This window comes from Hippocampus bargibanti, linkage group LG13 (assembly GCF_051943395.1).
Source record: "Hippocampus bargibanti isolate YZ-2025 linkage group LG13, ASM5194339v1, whole genome shotgun sequence".
Taxonomy (NCBI): domain Eukaryota; kingdom Metazoa; phylum Chordata; class Actinopteri; order Syngnathiformes; family Syngnathidae; genus Hippocampus; species Hippocampus bargibanti.
The window spans coordinates 22,149,652-22,162,653 of NC_142746.1; the positions used below are offsets into that span (position 1 = coordinate 22,149,652).

Consider the following 13,002-nt stretch of genomic DNA (forward strand, 5'->3'; position numbering starts at 1 on the left):
AAATGCCTTACTATACATGGTCTTTTTTTTCGTCAAAAAATGCCTTACTATACATGGTCGTTTTTTTCGTCAAAAAACGCCTTACTATACATGGTCTTTTTTTTCGTCAAAAAATGCCTTACTATACATAGTCGTTTTTTTCGTCAAAAAATGCCTTACTATACATGGTCTTTTTTTTTCGTCAAAAATGCCTTACTATACATGGTCGTTTTTTTCGTCAAAAAATGCCTTACTATACATGGTCTTTTTTTTCTTCAAAAAATGCCTTACTATACATGGGTCTTTTTTTTCGTCAAAAAATGCCTCACTATACATGGTCTTTTTTTTCATCAAAAAACGCCTTACTATACATGGTCTTTTTTTTTCGTCAAAAAACGCCTTACTATACATGGTCTTTTTTTTCGTCAAAAAATGCCTTACTATACATGGTCGTTTTTTTTTCAGGCTAAAAACGCCTTACTATACATGGTCTTTTTTTTCGTCCAAAAAACGCCTTACTATACATGGTCTTTTTTTTTTCATCAAAAAATGCCTTACTATACATGGTCTTTTTTTTCGTCCAAAAAACGCCTTACTATACATGGTCTTTTTTTTTTCATCAAAAAATGCCTTACTATACATGGTCTTTTTTTTCGTCCAAAAAACGCCTTACTATACATGGTCTTTTTTTTTCATCAAAAAATGCCTTATTATACATGGTCTTTTTTTTCGTCAAAAAACGCCTTACTATACATGGTCTTTTTTTTCGTCAAAAAACGCCTTACTATACATGGTCTTTTTTTTCATCAAAAAATGCCTTACTATACATGGTCTTTTTTTTCGTCAAAAAATGCCTTACTATACATGGTCGTTTTTTTCGTCAAAAAATGCCTTACTATACATGGTCGTTTTTTTCGTCAAAAAATGCCTTACTATACATGGTCTTTTTTTTCATCAAAAAATGCCTTATTATACACGGTCTTTTTTTCCGTCAAAAAAATGCCTTACTATACATGGTCTTTTTTTTTCATCAAAAAATGCCTTATTATACACGGTCTTTTTTTCCGTCAAAAAAATGCCTTACTATACATGGTCTTTTTTTTCGTCAAAAAATGCCTTACTATACATGGTCTTTTTTTTCGTCAAAAAATGCCTTACTATACATGGTCGTTTTTTTCGTCAAAAAATGCCTTACTATACATACTCGTTTTTTTCGTCAAAAAATGCCTTACTATACATGGTCTTTTTTTTCATCAAAAAATGCCTTATTATACACGGTCTTTTTTTCCGTCAAAAAAATGCCTTACTATACATGGTCTTTTTTTTTCGTCAAAAAATGCCTTACTATACATGGTCGTTTTTTTCGTCAAAAAATGCCTTACTATACATGGGCTTTTTTTTTCGTCAAAAAATGCCTTACTATACATGGTCGTTTTTTTCGTCAAAAAATGCCTTACTATACATGGACGTTTTTTTCAGCTAAAAACGCCTTACTATACATGGTGTGTTTTTTTAGGCTAAAAATGCCTTCCTATACATGGTCGTTTTTTTTGGCTAAAAACGCCTTACTATACATGATCGTTTTTTTAGGCTAAAAACGCCGTGGTCGTTTTTTGTCGACTAAAAATGCCTTACTATACATGGTCGTTTTTTTTCGTCCAAAAATGCCTTACTATACATGGTCGGTTTTTTCGACTAAAAATACCTTACTATACATGGTTGTTTTTTTCAGCTAAAAACGCCTTACTATACATGGTCGTTTTTTTCGGCTAAAAACGCCTTACTATACATGATCGTTTTTTTCGGCTAAAAACGCTTTACTATACATGGTTGGTTTTTTCGGCCTAAAAACGCCTTACTATACATGGTTGTTTTTTTTTTCGTGCTAAAAACGCCTTACTATACATGGTGGTTTTTTTTCGTCCAAAAATGCCTTACTATACATGGTCGTTTTTTTTCGACTAAAAATGCCTTACTATACATGGTCCTTTTTTTCAGCTAAAAACGCCTTACTATACATGGTCGTTTTTTTCGGCTAAAAACGCCTTACTATACATGATCGTATTTTTCGGCTAAAAACGCTTTACTATACATGGTTGGTTCTTTCGGCCTAAAAACGCCTTAGTATACATGGTGGTTTTTTTCGGCTAAAAACGCCTTACTATACATGGTCGTTTTTTTCGGCTAAAAACGCCTTACTATACATTGTTGTTTTTTTCGGCTAAAAATACCTTGCTATACATGGTGGGTTTTTTTTCAACAAGATTAAGAAAGCCTTTCATCGTTCCAAGATGAGGAAATGAGGAAAACTCAAGCATCAACGCCAAGATTTGAACCGGGGACTTCTTACATGGTAAGCATGCACTCTATCACTGAGCTACATGTCAATTATACCAGTTGCAGCACGACATACTATCCATGGTCTTTTTTCGTCAAAAAACGCCTTACGATACATGGTCTTTTTTTTCATCAAAAAATGCCTTATTATACACGGTCTTTTTTTTCGTCAAAAAATGCCTTATTATACATAGTCGTTTTTTTCGTCAAAAAATGCCTTACTATACATGGTCTTTTTTTTTTCGTCAAAAAATGCCTTACTATACATGGTCTTTTTTTTCGTCAAAAAACGCCTCACTATACATGGTCTTTTTTTTCGTCAAAAAACTCCTTACTATACATGGTCTTTTTTTTCGTGAAAAAATGCCTTACTATACATGGTCTTTATTTTCATCAAAAAATGCCTTACTATACATGGGTCTTTTTTTTCGTCAAAAAATGCCTCACTATACATGGTCTTTTTTTTCATCAAAAAACGCCTTACTATACATGGTCTTTTTTTTCGTCAAAAAACGCCTTACTATACATGGTCTTTTTTTTCGTCAAAAAATGCCTTACTATACATGGTCGTTTTTTTTTTCAGGCTAAAAACGCCTTACTATACATGGTCTTTTTTTTCGTCCAAAAAACGCCTTACTATACATGGTCTTTTTTTTCATCAAAAAATGCCTTACTATACATGGTCTTTTTTTCGTCCAAAAAACGCCTTACTATACATGGTCTTTTTTTTCGTCAAAAAATGCCTTACTATACATGGTCGTTTTTTTTTCAGGCTAAAAACGCCTTACTATACATGGTCTTTTTTTTCGTCCAAAAAACGCGTTACTATACATGGTCTTTTTTTTTCATCAAAAAATGCCTTAATATACATGGTCTTTTTTTTCGGCTAAAAACGCCTTACTATACATGGTCTTTTTTTTCGTCAAAAAATGCCTTACTATACATGGTCGTTTTTTTCAGGCTAAAAACGCCTTACTATACATGGTCTTTTTTTTCGGCTAAAAACGCCTTACTATACATGGTCGTTTTTTTTGGCTAAAAACGCCTTACTATACATGATCTTTTTTTTCGTCAAAAAATGCCTTACTATACATGGTCTTTTTTTTTCGTCAAAAAACGTCTTACTATACATGGTCTTTTTTTCATAAAAAAATGCTTTACTATACATGGTCGTTTTTTTCATCAAAAAATGCCTTACTATACATGGTCATTTTTTTCAGCTCAAAACACCTTACTATACATGGTCTTTTTTTCTTCAAAAAATGCCTTACTATACATGGTCGTTTTTTTCAGGCTAAAAACGCCTTACTATACATGGTCTTTTTTTTCGTCAAAAAATGCCTTACTATACACGGTCGTTTTTTTCGTCAAAAAATGCCTTACTATACATGGTCTTTTTTTTCGTCAAAAAATGCCTTACTATACATGGGTCTTTTTTTCGTCAAAAAATGCCTCACTATACATGGTCTTTTTTTTCGTCAAAAAACGCCTTACTATACATGGTCTTTTTTTTTCGTCAAAAAACGCCTTACTATACATGGTCTTTTTTTTTCGTCAAAAAACGTCTTACTATACATGGTCTTTTTTTTCATCAAGAAATGCTTTACTATACATGGTCTTTTTTTTCGTCAAAAAATGCCTTACTATACATGGTCGTTTTTTTCAGGCTAAAAACGACTTACTATACATGGTCTTTTTTTCGTCCAAAAAACGCCTTACTATACATGGTCTTTTTTTTTCATCAAAAAATGCCTTACTATACATGGTCTTTTTTTTTCGGCTAAAAACGCCTTACTATACATGGTCTTTTTTTTTCGTCAAAAAATGCCTTACTATACATGGTCATTTTTTTCAGCTCAAAACGCCTTACTATACATGGTCATTTTTTTCAGCTCAAAACACCTTACTATACATGGTCTTTTTTTCTTCAAAAAATGCCTTACTATACATGGTCGTTTTTTTCAGGCTAAAAACGCCTTACTATACATGGTCTTTTTTTTCGTCAAAAAATGCCTTACTATACACGGTCGTTTTTTTCGTCAAAAAATGCCTTACTATACATGGTCTTTTTTTTCGTCAAAAAATGCCTTACTATACATGGGTCTTTTTTTCGTCAAAAAATGCCTCACTATACATGGTCTTTTTTTTCGTCAAAAAACGCCTTACTATGCATGGTCTTTTTTTTCGTCAAAAAACGCCTTACTATACATGGTCTTTTTTTTTCGTCAAAAAACGTCTTACTATACATGGTCTTTTTTTTCATCAAGAAATGCTTTACTATACATGGTCTTTTTTTTCGTCAAAAAATGCCTTACTATACATGGTCGTTTTTTTCAGGCTAAAAACGACTTACTATACATGGTCTTTTTTTCGTCCAAAAAACGCCTTACTATACATGGTCTTTTTTTTTCATCAAAAAATGCCTTACTATACATGGTCTTTTTTTTCGGCTAAAAACGCCTTACTATACATGGTCTTTTTTTTTCGTCAAAAAATGCCTTACTATACATGGTCATTTTTTTCAGCTCAAAACGCCTTACTATACATGGTCATTTTTTTCAGCTCAAAACACCTTACTATACATGGTCTTTTTTTCTTCAAAAAATGCCTTACTATACATGGTCGTTTTTTTCAGGCTAAAAACGCCTTACTATACATGGTCTTTTTTTTCGTCAAAAAATGCCTTACTATACATGGTCTTTATTTTCGTCAAAAAATGCCTTACTATACATGGTCTTTTTTTCATCAAAAAATGCCTTACTATACATGGTCATTTTTTCAGCTAAAAACACCTTACTATACATGGTCTTTTTTTCTTCAAAAAATGCCTTACTACACATGGTCGTTTTTTTCAGGCTAAAAACGCCTTACTATACTTGGTGGGGTTTTTTGTCCAAAAATGCCTTACTATAGATGGTCGTTTTTTTGGCAAAAAATGCCTGACTATACATGGTCAGGTTTTTTTTTTTCGGCTAAAAATGCCTTACTATACATAGTCGTACTTTTTGGCCCGCTGTTTCACAGAGGCTTCTGTAGCGTAAGAGGAAGGGGGCAATGTGAGCTGAGTAACAAACTTGTCGTTTGTTATTATCGTGAATCGTGGTCATGCAATTTGCTAATCAGCCTCTCTCTTATTCCACATACAAGCAATTTCCCAGACACAATATTTGTCTTGCGGCATGTGATGAATCGTGTTGGAGAGACACAAGTTCTATAGGAAATAATTGCTCCCGCATTCTGCGTGGCGCCGCTTTCTGCGTTGCGCTGCGAGGCCTTGTCGTTGCAAAGCGGCACTTCGCAGATGTCGGATGAGTAATGGCGGACGGCGGCGGCGCTCCAATATTCATCTTACTTTAACTCTGTCGGAAAGGACAAAGCGCAAATGCATCAATGCAACAATGAGGCTGACACACACACACACACACACACACACACACACGCACACGCACACGCACGCACACACACACACAGTTGAAAATGTCATGCTATGAGCGGTGGGATGAGTCAGCTGGTGAGGACAGAAAGGGGGCGGGGTCATCTCTCTTGTTTGTATTTATTTAAATGTTTATATTTATATTTATTTATATCTATCTTTTTACTTACTTACCTTCCTACCTACCTCTGTGTAAGCTCTCAGTCGTACAGGAGTGGTCCATCGATGAGAAGGTTTCTTCAGCCGTCATCTGTACAAAAGTGAAGGTTTCGGACGTTTCGCCTCCTATCCAAGAGGCTTCGTCAGCGCTGACGAAGCCTCTTGGATAGGAGGCGAAACGTCCGAAACCTTCACTTTTGTACAGATGACGGCTGAAGAAACCTTCTCATCGATCTTCTTACCTACCTACTTACTTACCTACTTATGTACCTACTTACTTACCTACTTACTGACCTACCTACTTACCTACTTAAAAAGTAATCACAGGGAAAGTGAAAGTTAGTGGATGCTTTCTGTGTACATATAAATGCCATAGAAATCCATAGAAAACACCTTACTATAGATAGCCATATCTATCCCATAGATAGCCATAGAAATAAAAACATGTCATATAGTGTATTTTTTTACACACATAATTCATGTTTCACATAATTTTCCATGATTTTTGGTCGTGAATTAATTTAAGCGACAAAAAAATGAGGAGCCATTTGGGAGCCAAAAGAGTCAGCTCTTTTAAGTGAGCCGAGCCAAAAAAAAACGGCTCACTTTTGGAGCGCACTACCGCAGATGTCTCTAGCAACACGCTGCTATTTAGAAGCTAACTTTCACGCCGACAGATGTCAGGTGAGAGCACGGAGGGTCCTCGACACTCCAACGCCCACCGCCGCCGCCCCCCCCCCCTCCCTCGCCCACATTTCTACCTACTGAGCAACCCGGACGACGTCATCCTGGCATACAATCCAAAAGGGCCCACGGCGAGGCGCCACGCGTCACTTCAGCGGGTGAAAGGCGCAGAGAGGAGACAGCTTAGATCTCATTAGCCAATTACGGGGGCACTTCATCAACATCTACACCGCAGCTCGGCGGCCTCGGGTGCTTCCTCCCCTCCCACTCGCCGTCCACGGCCGTCATCCCTGCTCTCGTCTCACTGGGGGGGAAAAAAAGTGTCAGCGTGTGTGTGCCATCATTCAGGTTGAATTCCAGCTAAAAACGTCTTACTATGCATGGTCGGTTTTTTCGGCTAAAAACGCCTTACTATACATGGTTGTGTTTTTCGGTCTAAAACGCCTTACTATACATGATTGTGGGGTTTTTGGGGGCTAAAAACTGTAACATACATACATACATACTGTAACATACATACTGTAACACATCTAAATGTATATGCCGTTTTTTTTCAGCTAAAAATGCCTTACTAAATAAACATGGTCGGGTTTTTTTTCGACTAAAAACGCCTTACGATACATCGTTGTTTTTTTGGGGCTAAAAACGCCTTACCATTCATGATGGTGTTTTTAGCTCAAAACACCTGCCAAAAATGCCTTATTATACATGGTCGTTTTTGTAAGAAAAAAAAAACCGCCTTATTATACAGTATTTTTTTTTCCAGCAAATAACCGCGGCACACTGGTTGAAAAACACTGCTTTACTCTATATCACCGTTCTTTTCCATCAAAAATTCCTGGTGATACATAGTAGTTTTTTTGGGCGACCCTATCCAATTATCAGGCACGTCAAAAGCTTCTGCCCAGCCACATTAGGCGGTAAAAATAAACAAAACATACCAGGCAAGATAACGAAAAGGAAATGATAAACTACTGCGTGTCAAAAATTACATCACACCTATTTTTTTTTAACCAAATTACTATTGGAAAGTAATTTACGCCCATCGTTCCGTCTCACTAGAAAACAATTTCTTTCACTTGACCGAATGGCAATAAAGGCTTTCGTGTCACATAGCATTTATCTCACCGCCTGGCTAAATAGCATTTATGAAATAAAAAAAATCTTTTGTTATTTCCAAGAACAACACTAATGAACCAGGCGATGAGTTAATTACATCACATGGCTACTGTCAAAGGATTGGTGTCGTTGCTCGTGTGGCGCTTGAGATTGCCGTCGGAAGCTAATGGTGTTTTGACAGTAGCGACATTTGCCACACTTTCTTTTCTTTATGGCCTTATTTGTAGTACGCACGTTCTTTTTTATTACCTCTATCTGTTTGTTGCCAATCGTTGACAATTGTTTACTGTAGACGCTACGCTAACTGTTAGCATAAGCGGTAACCATTTTACAGTTGCAAATGTCTCAAATCACCGCGCATTCTTTTTACGTGGATAGTAACAGATGTTTATTCTATTTTTTTTCACAATTGTTGGAAAGCTCGGACGATTTAGCATTTCAACCTGGCAGAAAAAAAGCAGATATAGGTAACATCCGAGTTACGACCGTTCGTAAGTCAAACGGTCGTAAATCGAAATCCATTCAAAATGGCTGACGTGACGTTTACACGACAGGATAATATTTGATGTCAGTCTGTTGTTTTTAAGCAACGTTTTCTATTGAATACTATTATATACCACACTATTTACAGTTCATTTAATAAATTTGTTCACTTTTAGTGTCATTTTTATCGTTTTACATTTCGTATTATCATTTTTTTATTACTGTATACCTGTACCTGTAATGTATACCAAACTGTTTACTGTAGTTTATTTATAAATTTTATACTTACCTTTTAGTGTCGGCGCACACGCGTTTTACTGACCCAAATACGCACGGCTTCCCACGCATGTGCGCTGTTGAAAAATTGCTCTCTCTGCTAGCAGAGAAGCCAGAAGAGATCGGCATACAGCATACACTGGATAAACACATATACTGGATCTCCAACTCCAACAGTAAGCTAGCTAACACACGTAGCCTGCATTATTTTTTCTTTTCCATGAGAATTCATTTCTTTCATAACTTTGCTGCTGTGAAATGTAAATTTCTCCACTGCGAGACTAATAAAGGCAAATCCAATCCAATGTGAAGATGAAGTAAACCCTTGAAAGGGGTTATTTGGTGTATCTCACAGAAACGACGTAAGCTCAGCCAACATAAACAATTTTCTCATAAATAGGGCAAAGTTCAAACACATGAAGGTCTAATGTTTTGAAATATTTTTTTTCGTGTGTACTCGGACCTGAATGTCTGCTAATGGTTGATAATGGCCTTCGAAGATGAGTTGTTTATGTTCCCTCGGGGGCTTATAATCAGGTAAAAACGTCCTGTTCTCTCAAAAAACAACTTTCCGTTGATATTTTTACATGAATATGAGCGTAGCTCAGCGTTGCAGAGCTAATTGACCTGCCCTGTTTTTGGCCTGCCTCGATCAATCAGCGCAAATGTAATTTTTATAAGGCAATTAACTGCTGATCAAAAGGTACGCAGGGGGGGCGGGGGGTCAAATCAAATAAAAAAAAATATGGAGAATGGCTTTTTTTTGTTTTGTTTGCGTGCATTGAAAGGGCAATACTTTTATAAAATGGACTATTATTGTTTTTACGGCGGTGTTTTCGTTGATTGTTGATGATCTCAGCGCTTCCCAAATGGCTACTTGAAACACTCGGGGAGCAGAAACAGATACAAAATGGAGGGTAAGAAAATACTCATGGGCGATATAGTGATACCATTTTTTGGAGTCGAATATAATATGAGGACCAACCGCCCTGTTTGGTCGTTGATTTTAAAACAAAACAATAAAACAAACAAAGTTAGTCGTGAGTTTGCGGGGGGGGGATGGGGGGTTGTGGGGGTACATTTATTAAAGGGCAACCGACACCACTTTTTTGTTTCCTAACTGACATCAGAAAAAACGTTGTATAGCATCTAAACTACCCAAAACACGCAGGATGATATTTTTAGTCAAATGCAAAACACCAATAAAAAGGAGTTAAAGTGCCCCAAAACTACTTCAAAATGACCTCGGAGATGCCGAGTTTCAGAAGGTCTCGCCCCTTGTTCGTGACGTCACAACAAGACGTCTTGCCTTGCTCTAGAATCAAAACAATGGCTTCAGAGAGTTCAGATTGGGAGAAGATGCTTTCTTGTTACTCATCCATTTATGAATATGATTCAAATAGTTCTGCAGAGGAAAGCATACACATGTGTGGCACTGGCGTTACGGAAGACGTCTGGCAGTTTGCCGCGAGGCATTTTCCCGCCCGAGTCCAACGATGGCAAGGCACATAAAACTCCAAGTCATTATGCGCACCAGATGGAATTACATTTAGCATTTGAAAGTCCATTAAATACACCGTGTCATAATATTGGGTTTGCGTTTACACGGACTGCGACGACTTTGGGTAATAATTTCACTTTGGATTAGCTTGCGCCGTGAACCGTGTCGGATGTTAATAAACTAATGTACAACGCAGTGCCAGCATCCTTGTTTAATGGCTCCGCATCCTCCACCTTGATGTTCCATGGTGTCCGAATGAATTTGAAACTTGTTAGCTAGATTATGTTCCAAAAGTTGGCAAATTAAGTGTTTATTGGTGAGGTTTTGTGATGTGGTGAATAAAATTGTTTTACTGAACTCCCTGACACTAACCCAAATCCTAACCCTCACCCCGAACCCTAACTCCTGTCCCTTAACCTAAAACACTAATCCTGACTCAAAACCCAACACCAACCCTAACACCTAAACTCTGAACCTAATCTGAACCCCCAAACCCAAACACCCTAACTAGGGTTAAAGTCCAGGATTAAAGGGTTAGGATTCTGGGTTTACCATGATCCCACTAAAATGAACCCTAATAACCTTAAATTTAAACCCTCACCCCCAAACCCTCACCCTAACCACCCAAGACTAACCCCATACACCCCTGGGCCGTAACCCAAAACCCTATTTCTAACCCTAACTCAAACGCTTTAACCCACAACCATAACCCTAGCTCAAACTCAAAAACCAACTCAAAACCCTAACCTCTGAACCTAATCAGAACCCCCAAATCCTAGGGTTAAGGTTCCGGGTTAAACCGTTAAAGGGTTAAGGGGAGCATTTAGGAGTAAGAGTTAGGATTCTAGGGTTATCATAATCACACTAACTGGAACCCTAATAACCTTAACTTTAAACCCTAACACCCCCTAACCCTTGAACCTAACTTTCATCCTAACACTAACCCTCATCCTCAGCATTAACCCTCTAATCCTAACACAACCTTAAACCCAAAACCAACCCCCTCGTCCTGACCACTAGTCCTAACCGTAACCCTCTAATCTTAACCACTAAGTGTCCCCCTCTAAACCAAACCCCAAATATTTAGTCTAACCCCGTCAAACCTTCATCCTAACCACCTTTTAACCCTCCCACCATCTCACCCTAATCCAGTGGTTCTTAATCTTGTTGGAGGCACCGAACCCCACCAGTGTCATATGCTTATTCACCGATCCAATGACTGCGCCTACTAACTGGAGTCTAGACTGAGGGGTGGACCTCTGTGGCGGAGGATCCACCGAACCCCTGACACCGACTCACCGAACCCCTCGGGTTCGATCGAACCCAGGTTAAGAACCACTGCCCCAATCCTAACGCTGAATTTTAGCCTGAATCCTAATCCCAACCTGAAGCCCTTGACTTTGTCTTAACTCCGATCATCTCTTTCATTTGTTTTCCTCTGGCCGCTACCCAGAAGAAAAATGTCTTCCTTTCCGTTGATTTATTACCCGCAGACACACACATTCCCATCATTTGGTGCCACATAATGCTACCAAAGCAAAAGCATCGGAGGCGGACGTGGAAGTCAGCGATATTGTTTGATGTTCCAGTACGGGAACACCAAGAAAGACGCTGACTGAAGTGCGACGCTGCCCCGAACGCTTAAATAATCCCAACGAATGAAAAGTAGACAAGAGTGGGGGGAGGACTAACGAGGGAGGGGCTAATCAAGAGAATGGATTGTCTGGAGCTCGGCTATTAGTTCGTCAGTTCTATCAGCATTAAAAAATAAAAAAACACAAGAAACACAAACAGGCTCTTCAGTGAGGGCCAAGTATTGCCATGGCAACCGGCCACCAGCCTCCCCGTTTAGGCTCTTTTGTGCAAATCCTATTTATTGAGTACTGTATCTCATTCACAGAAGGGGTTTTATTTCTTTCAAAATTGTCTTCCCAGCGCAACCCTTCTGAATTGTGCGACTCTATTAATTAGGGCTTGTGAAGGCACTCTTGCAATTGTTGTTTATTGTTATTCTTCTGATCGATAATCCACTTCCATATGTTCCAAAAACTGTGGAAATTTTCCTCTGCTTTCCAAGGCCGAGAAATTGTTTGACATCAGACAAGGCTTTGGTACCCTCTTGTGACATCTCGGAACTCTGTCGAGGATAGATGAGGAGTTTCTAGTCGACCGGCCAAAGTCGTGTCATCTCGTGGGAAAAATAATCATGGAAGCTTCAGGAACCTGACTTTGCATGGTCACCGACCGGTTCATGAAGCTTTCTTGAACCTGACTTCGCAAGGTCATCGGTTCATGAATGTTTCATGAACCTGACTTTGCAAGGTCACCGGTTCATGACGTTTTCTTGATCCTGGCTTTGGAAGGACACCGGTTCAGGAAAGCTTCATGAACCTGACTTTTTAAGCTCACCGGTTCATGAAGCTTTCTTGAACCTGCATTTGCAAGGTCATCAGTTCATGAAAGCTTCATGAACCTGACTTTAAAAGGTCACGGGTTCATGAAGCTTTCACAAACCTGATTTTGCAAGGTCATTGGTTCATGAAAGCTTCGTGGACCTGTAACCTGGCAATGACAGGAAGCTTTCATGATTTTTTCCAGGAGATGACACAGCTTTGGCCGGTCGAATTGAAACTCCTCATCCATCCTCGACATAGTTCCAGGATGTCCAAAGAGGGTACCAAAGCCCTGTCTAAAATCCAACTCTCAATGTTGGTGTCAAGAAACTACAATGAAGTCCAAACTGTGACTAATCCAAAAAGAGTGCTCTGGCGCCGTACGTGGCCCTGTCTAGGCAATTATACAACGCAATCACACATCGATTTTTGCTATTCGCGGCACGGCCCCATCATATTACAATAATTGCTAACCTTTAAGCCAATAAAATAAAAAAATAGGATTGTGAGGCAAGGGTTGTTCAGATGAGGCAAGGTGACCCCGGCAAAATATTTGCTACTCGGAAACAAGTTACCTGGTTTTGCACGGGGCCCAAATTGCTGCTTTTGTGTGACACTGCGACTAGCTTGGCGGCTAC

At 38.5% G+C, this 13,002-nt stretch overlaps 1 long non-coding RNA gene across 1 annotated transcript; it reads right to left on the reverse strand.

Moving 5' to 3' along the window:
• Positions 1-5,338: 5,338 nt before the first annotated feature.
• LOC148889731 (uncharacterized) lies at positions 5,339-13,002 on the reverse strand. Its single transcript, XR_016116922.1, has 3 exons — positions 12,940-13,002; positions 6,674-6,896; positions 5,339-5,675 (listed from the first exon to the last, which is right to left on the reverse strand). It is a non-coding gene; the product is annotated as an uncharacterized LOC148889731 (long non-coding RNA).